Raw genomic sequence first — 9,816 nt, 5'->3', positions numbered from 1 at the left:
AGTTTAGACACCAAGGAATTTCCAAAACCGAAAATATTCTCAAGATATTCATTAAAGCAAAATTTCGGTTTCCATAATTCCTGGAAATGCTCTGTCCAAAAATAACGATCGAAATCTCTCGGAAAATCTAATAAGTAAATACACATTACTAATTCTTTAAGTTCCCTACAAAATGAAATTAATAACATTAATTTAAAGATTCTTAACTTACTTATGTTTCGATCCTGAGATTCTCTTCCGTTAGCCGTTAAGGAATATCTTTGAACAATTAAAGAAATAAACATTCACAGCACGTGTTCAAAGTTTGTCGACATCTTAACTTTGTAAGTTCCATTTCACACTTACAAACTTGAAACCGATTTGCCACACTTCCAAACAAGTTTAGAATTGGTTCATCTGACTTTTATGAACTATGTGCTTGATCAAACCAACATTCAATCACAATCATGGGTTTACGGTTCTACCAAAACAAGTTTCGGTTCTACCTCCATGTGAGTACTGTGCATAGTCACACTAGCTTTCCAAAGATTCGGTTGACTAGGTACTAGGATCGGTTCCCCACATATATATAGTATCTAACTTATATGTGTTGCACATGTCCATAGGATCGGTTCCCCTTTTCCTAAAAACGTGTTACACATGTCCATAGGATCGGTTCCCCTTTCTGCTATAAACCTTGTTGCACCCCATACAAGGATCGGTTCCCTTTGATGTACTGCACCCCTTACAAGGATCGGTTCCTACTTACCTTTTAATTGATCAGACATACAAAATCCGATCATACCACAGGTGATTACTTAAGATCGATTTTACTAATAAGAGTTAGACCAATACATAAGTCGGGCCTTTGTGAATAGTTCTACCAAGAATACAACAAGTTGTGAGCGGTAATACTCTATCACACATGTTGGTATTTCATAAGATATGCAATGAATAACAAAACCAATAACACCTGGAAGTTTCCTTTTCGGTCCACAAACAAGTTTATGAACTTACTTCCTTAGAACACATGTAAACATTGTTCCCTAGGATGAAATCCTCACCTCATACCCATACATAATCACAATAGCATTCAAATGATTATGACGATGTCTTATCTACAAAGTTTAATGGTTAAGCAATAAACCTCGGATTGTATTCCTTAATACTATGTCTATCTAGAGTTCACATATGCTTCGCAGTTATGTTTTCAATATGCACGACTTGAAAGATACATTAGGGAATGAAACAGTTCAAGTCAAATATCACTAACCTCAAGTGGAAGGATGGTTGTTGTCGTTGTAGCTCCTTGCTTCTTCACATCTTCAAGACTTCACAATACTTGTAATGTCTCATATCCTAATACTTTCAAGCTAACCTATACGAAGTTGACTCTAGTACATAATCAAGCGACTCTTAACATGAGTTTTGATTCACTAAAATATGAAAACCAAACTTGACATACCAACGCTTGGTGGGTTCAACCGAGCAATGCTCTAACACTCTCAATTGACTAAGACAAGCTACTGATTATTCACTACAAGACCCAAGTTATAGTGCAGATTATGAAACATAATGCCTTTGAAAGACAAGGTTTTGGAGGTCCAATATAGAAAGAACGCCTTAAATAAATCCAAGAGGTAAATGGAGTTTTCAAATATACATTTATTTCCCACTTCCCAAACAAAAACAAAAACAAAAACAAAAAGAAGTAACTCCCACAAAATCCTATCGTTCTTGGTGAGTCCTCGAGTCCAATGGTCGATAAATAAATCCGTAACATACACACTGATAACCAGATCTACTGTTATTCTAAAATATGTATAAGCGATAGCCCGACCAATCCAATCTAACCATTGATAGAAAATGTGATGGACCGGAAAATTACGCCTGGCGCATCACCCCGCAGGCTGTAACTTAAAGCTATGATGATGCTACGGTCCGTTCCTCAAATCTAGGGAAATGCACGTCCATTTTCCCTCTCAAGCATGCTCGTGGATCATGATGCAGCTAACTAATCTTCCACACCATTCCAAGCTCACCCTTGTCCGCAAAAGGGTATAAGGCCAACGCCAATGCATTTTGCACGCATCACTGGCTTTGCCTCTATGTAGGAATTTCATCACTGAATTTCCTATCTAGCTGAGCAACTGTCCAACTACCGAATCTTGTCCAGGCATAGGACATACGCCTTAGACTTAGGCATAGGCCGCTCTAAGCCTTTTGCCATTCCCTACCTTACCTCGCTTACCGACTCTTGTAGCTTGATAATAAGTATGAGCCTCCACTTGATGGAATGCAACTAAGCCTCATCAAGCTTAGCCACAATCATCTCTTGCATCGAGCTATTGAGCTTAGATGATATGGGGGGCCAACGTGCTGGACCGTAAATACTACAACTCATTGCGGCTGCCTACGTACCCTTATCTACTCTAAAGGGATTGAGCACAGACCATAGTTCATCCCAAAGAGACAAGCAACTTATTCCAACTCGTTTGCAAAGCCGTGGCAAAGCAATAATGGTAATGTCCTAGTCCGTATAGGCCGTTCCGTCAATATGCACAATGATTATGCATCATCGGGTCCGCGACGTACCATAGTGATGCCTAAGCATCAAATGCCTCTTCAAAAGGCTACACAACTATAAATGAGCCTTAGACATCATTTATACTCTTCTGGATAAGCTATGAAGCTTACTTGGTACATAGTCCGCATATTGATAAGCACGTAACTGCTACATTTTATACCCATATTTATATGAGTTAGGACTCGATACCTTGGCTAATGACACTATATTGATGCTTTTGTAGAAAGTACAAGCAAATCCAATCATCCCGAGGAAGCACAACTAAACTACCAGCTAAATGGCGTTTGCCACAAAAACCATCCATATTGTTACTCGCCGCACCAAAAGAGCTGAATTAATTTTGGCTGTCCATGTATGCCAGAAGAAGAGATGGAGAATAGAGAATTCCCCAGCCCAATCACGTGAGCTGCAGTAAGGGGATGGTGGATGACGTGGTTCCACCACATATATCTATTTTTAGGGCTGCACAACGGGTAGGGTGGGTAGGATATGGCCTATACCCGCCACCCTACCCGTTTACTGGCGGTTAAGGAAATTTTTACCCGCCACCCTACCCGCCAAATAATGGATAGGGTAGGATACGGTTAAAAAAACTGGCGGGTAGGGTAGGGTTGGCGGGTATGAGTAGGGTATGTGCACCCCTAGGTAGGGTGGGTAGGATATGACCTATACCCGCCATCCTACCCGTTTACTAGCGGTTAAGAAAATCTTTACCCGCCACCCTACCCGCCAAATAATGGATAGGGTAGGATACGGTTAGAAAACTGGTGGGTAGGGTAGGGTTGGCGGGTATGGGTAGGGTATGTGCACCCCTATCTATTTTACGTATCAACATATCATTCATCATCTTGGGGAATATTTCGAGTGCCTTATAACAGCAGTAACCAATTGGTTTGAGGTTGTTGGTATCGATTTAAGAGAGTGACTGGTGGATTTGATTTCTGGGGTTTGTTCGCTCTGTGTATCCATGGAGCTGACGAAGAAGCTGCTGCTGCATTAAGGGTTAATTAATGGTTGGTGATAGCCATGAGTTCTTGTCCTGGATTGAGTTCGTATCTGAGATATTGAGCTGTAATGAATGGTGTAGATGGATGAAGTGTTGCAGGCAGTGACAATAATGGGTGTTGCCGAGATTAAGATGAACTCTGTATTGAAGTGGGTTTGTGGTTAGTTCACCGATAATGGAGATGGCATCGATCTTCTACTCGAACTGAAGTCGATGGAGTCTGTAGGGTTCTCAGATTTGAATAGACGGACTGAATCTGGTGCAGTCGGATTTATTTCTATATGTTTATGGCTTTTGAGAAAGCTATGTCTTGCTAGAATTATGTAACTAGGGTTTATGGTGAAAACTACTTGGGGTATTAGGCTTTTTGAATTGATTAATTGAGCAAAAGACCATTATGATTTGAATAGATTGATCTTTGAATATTTTTTATCGATTTATTGAAAACGAGTTGTTGTTTCACCGGTTTTATAAACCTATGTGCCTAATGAATTAGTTTTATAAATATGTTTGCTCTTATTATTTGATAATCTATGCTTGGGTTAAATTCTTTGATGGATTATGCTTAGAAAAGATGATAATATTTGTGAACTAAAATTATTAGTTTCGCATAATTTTTCTCGCTAACGCAGTTTGATGGTGCATGCTTTGGTTAAGTCTTTTGATGTGCTATGCTTGGGGTGTCCCAGCGATATTTGTGACTCTAATACTTATAATAGGTGATGCCAATAGAACAGACGATACACGTATTTTCAGAATTATGTTTCATTTCAGTACCTATATAGAAGTAGTGGTTGACATCATAAAACCCTGGTTACCGTCTCTCTCTGCGAATTCACTTTATTAGTTTATCTTAATTTTATTATTTCATTTTACATTTCTCAATTATAAAATTCTCAAAAAACATCATTTCGGATTATTAGAGATATTGATTACAGTATTTCCACCGCTCCCTGTGGGTTCGACCCGTCCTTGCCGTTGTCTACTAGTTGGATGCCGTGCGATTGCGGTTATCACATATAGGCAATCCCGAAAGCCTATCAATTTTTGGCGCCGCTGCCGGGGAGTGGCTGTGGGATATTGTAATTAGTATTTTTGATTTTGTAAATAGTTGGGTGTTTATTTATTTTATTTTTTTGTACAATATTTTTATTTTTTATTTTTTATTTTTTTTTAGGATTTCTTTTTCTTTTTGACTTGTTTTGTGCTTCAGAATTTTATTTCAGGAGCCTTTTTGAGAACGATGAGTGCTTTGCGCGAGACATCGTCTATGACGCTTGGTGAATACATGTATGGGTCACGGCATAAGGAAGTTCTTGCTTATAATCGTCTCAGGTATGGAACTTGGAATCCACGTAATTTCGCTACGGGTGGTTATTCAGATGAGTATCAACCCCAATACCGTGAGGGTGAAAATGAACTTGATACTAGAAGTGATTTTAGGAATTATGATACCGATATAATATCTGAATCTATTGTATGTTACCCAACTCATGATCATTTAACTGATTATTTGTCTATTCAAAAGGACGAGAGTTGTGTTAGAGACGCCATTTATTCAGATAATGATGATTTAGAAGAACATATTTATAAAGAAGATACTATTGTTGAGTCTGATGACTTAGAGACAGTAGACGTGCATAATGAGATATTTTCTAATCAGTCAATTGGTTTCCTATAAGTCACTTAGTTGCAGATAGCGATGAGGCGATTATTCATGATATTGTTGCTCCATTGTGCTCTTGTTTTTCTGATCCATCTAGTGATTTTCTGAATGCTGATGTGAATGTTGAACATATTGATATTGATCAGATAACTTGTGTCGATGATTTTGAGCATTTATATGTTTGTTTATCCCACTTTTCTGATTCCGATGACCCTATGATTATTGATATTGTCAATGCATTGCGTCCTCCAATGGTTACTCAAGGTAACTCAGCAGCGGAAGTTATTTCCGCGGACTTAGAACCAGATTTAGGAGTTATTGATATTGATAATCTTGAACCTGTAAATGCATGTTTAGATCATTATGTTGAGTTTGATGGTTCGATTCCTTTTGACATTGTCAATTCATTGTTTCCTTTGGTTTCTAGTGAAGATATTGTGTCGACGGAAGTTATTTCAGCAGATCTTGAGCCTGATTTAGAGCATGTTTCCCAAATAGAGACTAATGATTTACTTATATCGACTAAGGACAGTTTTCTATTGGGAAAGGATTTACACTTGTTTTTGGAAGTTTATCGTTTTTGCAGGTTCATTTTCAAAGCTGACCTGGTTTGTTGGATTGATCCCCAACTTTTCAGAATATACATATATGCTTTGCAGTTTACTTTGGTGCAACCTCACCTTGTTTGAGTTTTTTTTTATGTGCGCAAACATGGATGCAAAGATTATGCTTTATGGGAGTCAACCCATACGATTTCGCTTCATGGGAGTCAACCCATCAGATTTGTTTTCTTTCCTTTATCTTTTATTTGTTTGCTTGAATTTCCCATCTTAATTTTTACGTTGGATGACTTAATTACATTGAGGACAATGTAATATTTAAGTGTGGGGGAGTGGCACTGTTATTGGAATTTTGATTTAAAAAAAAAAAGAAAAAACAAAATTGAATATTATGACCAGCTGTGTAGCGGGTCTAAAAAAAATGATCAGCTGTGTAGCGGGTCTTTAAAAAAATAAAATTATTATCATTATAATCTTTAAGGTCATAACCAGCTGTGTAGCGGGTCTTTTGTATGGTATTTTCTATGACCAGCTGTGTAGCGGGTTTCGGTATGGTATTTCAAATTTTCATTTTATGACCAGCTGTGTAGCGGGTCTAACTCTCTCTTAAGATATGACCAGATGTGTAGCGGGTCAATTCTTTGTTTTGCTCGAGGACTAGCAAAATATAAGTGTGGGAGTGTGATAAGCACGTAAGTGCTACATTTTATACCCATATTTATATGAATTAGGACTCGATACCTTGGCTAATGACACTATATTGATGCTTTTGTAGAAAGTACAAGCAAATCCAATCATCCCGAGGAAGCACAACTAAACTACCAGCTAAATGGCGTTTGCGACAAAAACCATCCATATTGTTACTCGCCGCACCAAAAGAGCTGAATTAATTTTGGCTGCCCATGTATGCTCGTTTGGTACTGGACTGGGCTTTGGCAATATCTGCTTGATTATAAATTTTTTCGTGTGGTTGTAGTAATAAAGGTTCAAACTCTCGAACTTGTGAATGTAATGGATTTTTAGATTTATAAAAATTATATACAAAAATATTGACAAATTGGTAGAGAGTATTGGGACTAATGATTCAGCCAATTTTCATAACATAGGGCTCAATAATTTATTCTCAACAATAATCGCTCAAAACATAAATTATATGGACTCTTATTTTGCCAAAGTAGATTTTCAAAACATTGATTGTAAGTCCTAAGCATGATGTATCAAAACACCTAAGCCAAGCATACATCATCAAATTAAATAACAACCAATTAATTCAAATCATATTTCAATTTTAAATTAATGCAAAAGTCTTAAAAAGAATTAATGAAATTACCCCAAGTATGAAGTTTGGCCTCCTCCGTCGTCCCAGTGTTGGGTTTTAGCTCATCATAGTAAAAATGCTCTCAAAATAATTATTTATTGCTCAAAATGTGGTTTACAAATGATGAAAAGGTGTAAAACAATTGAACAGAAAAATCGCAACAGAAATAACTGTTGCAAAGGCGTTGTTCAGCTGTTACAAGAAGAACGATAAATGATAACTGTTGTTGTACGACGAACTACGACCCACGGGTGTGCGTCTTAGACACTGTTGATAAACGATTGCTGCTGCGAGTCCGTTCTTCGTGTTCTTCATCTTCATCAATGGTAGCAGCAGCAGCAGCAGAGAGAAATCATGGTTCTCGATTCTGCAGCGTTCCTTCTCTCCTCCCAACTCTCGACAGTCATTCTATTCAACCCCATAGACATATTTATACTCAAAAGCACCGAGATAATCCGAGTTAAATGAAAATAATTCTCCCTTAATGATTTTTATTTTCACGGGAATATTTTCTTTCCCTGTTCATCTTTCACGCGTTTGTTCTGAGCTGGATTTACTTGTTTATCCTGGCTTGATTGGTCGAATCTTGTTGAATAAAGAAGAAAATATTCTCCCATGCAGTTACGTATCATCCAATATCCCTTGATAATCTCTCTTCCCTGTTTAACCAAGACTCGATGTTCTAGCCCAACTGGATCGAATCCATTTAACCATACAATCCCTGTTTATCCCAAACAGGTCAATCAAAACAAAATCCAGTGATTGAATCTCGCTCAAAGCCCACATAAGATCGAACCCAAATTTCTTCCGTGAACTGCATGAACTTTCCCGCCATTTTGAATTTTCAAAGCGTGAAGAAGGGTGTCCCCCTAACCGTCTGTGGAGTGTAAATAGCAAAATGCCTTGGGGGTGACCTGGGGGTGCCCCTTAGTAATTAGGTTACCCCTTATCCAAAAGAGAGAGTCCGAATAACACTTGTCCTCCGGGTGACAAAATCAACTTTTCGAGCCGAATTTTCCAAAAATGTTTATTTCCAAAAAATACCTACAAATACATAAAATAACAGAATTAGTACAAAATCGAGTGCCAACAATATATAGTATTGAGATCAAATTAGACACAAAAATGTGTCTATCAAATACCCCCAAACTTATTATTTGCTAGTCCTCGAGCAAAATTTATTCTTGAAAAGTGACTGTTTAAAGATTTTTCGGTGGTTGTAGTAATAAAGGTTCGAACTCTAAGATTTGTGAAGGTGAAGGATTTTTAGATTTATAAAAATTATATACAAATATAGACAAATTGGTAGAGAGGTACTGGGACTAATGATTCGGCCAATCTTCATAACATAAGGCTTAATGATTTATTCTCAACAATAATAGCTCAAAACATATATGGACTCTTATTTTGCCAAAGTCGATTCTCAAAACATTGGTTGTAAATGTTAAGCATGGAACATCAAATCACCTAAGCTAAGCATGACCCATCTAATCAAATAACACCCAATTTAATCAAATCATATTTCACTTAATTTTTAATGCAAAAGTCTTAAAAAGAATTAATAAAATTACCCATTTATGAAGCTCGGCCTCCTCCGTCGCCCCAGTGTTGGGGTTTAACTCATCATAGTAAAAATGCTCTCAAAATATTTCATTGATGCTCAAAAGTGTTTTACAATGAAGAGAAATACAAGAAATTGATGAAAAACAGAACTCTGCGACCCACAGAAGGCGTCCAAAATCAACGACAGAGATGAGGTGCTGTTGTCGTTGAAGAACTACGACCCACACTGGACAGTCGATGTTGCTGTTGAAGAACGACTGCTTCTGAGAGTCCGTTCTTCGTGTTCTTCAGGCGTGTTAATGGCAGCAGCAGCAGCAGGTAACTTCTCTGCAACTCCTCCTGCGCCTCTCTGCTCGCCTCCAAACCTCCCCAAACTCTCCACAGACTCTCTGTAGCACATTAGGAACATATTTATACGTAATTGAACCATTGAATCTCCTCCATTAATCCAAAAAATCTTCCCATTACTCGGCAGTGAATGAAAATATTCCCGATATTTTTTTCTTTAATTCTCTGATTTGTTACGGATTGTTCCATGTTTTATCTCTTCTCACGCGTCATCCTTGAGCTGTAGGGATTTTTTCCAGCCAATAAAATCAACCCATGCACGTCTCTTCCATCTAAGAATTCCAAGAATAGAATATTTTTCTTATTTTAGAATATCTTCCCTGATTTGATTACCACCGGTTATCTAACCAATTTTGACCGAATCCAACACCCATACCAGCTCTATCTAGGCCCTAGGAACAAACCCATTTAATTTGGGCCATTGAATCTCCTTTAATCCCGTCCAAACTTCCAACCCTAAATCTGCCAGTTGATAACAATTTTTTCCCGCCAATTTTGTTTTTTTTTGAATTTGGGAAGAAGGTGTCCTCCCCCTAACCAGAACTTGGGTGCGAATAGCAGCTGCCTTGGGGTGACCTGGGGGTGCCCCTTAGTAATTAGGTTACCCCTTATCCAAAAGCGAGAGTCCGAACAACACTTGTCCTCCGGGTGACAAAATCAACTTTTCGAGCAGAATTTTCCAAAAATGTTTATTTCCAAAAAATACCTACAAATACATAAAATAACAAAATTAGTACAAAATCGAGTGCCAACAATATATAGTATTGAGATCAAATTAGACACAAAAAT

This window comes from Papaver somniferum, chromosome 11, assembly GCF_003573695.1.
Source record: "Papaver somniferum cultivar HN1 chromosome 11, ASM357369v1, whole genome shotgun sequence".
Classification (NCBI taxonomy): domain Eukaryota; kingdom Viridiplantae; phylum Streptophyta; class Magnoliopsida; order Ranunculales; family Papaveraceae; genus Papaver; species Papaver somniferum.
Note: the sequence above shows the minus strand (reverse complement) of the source record.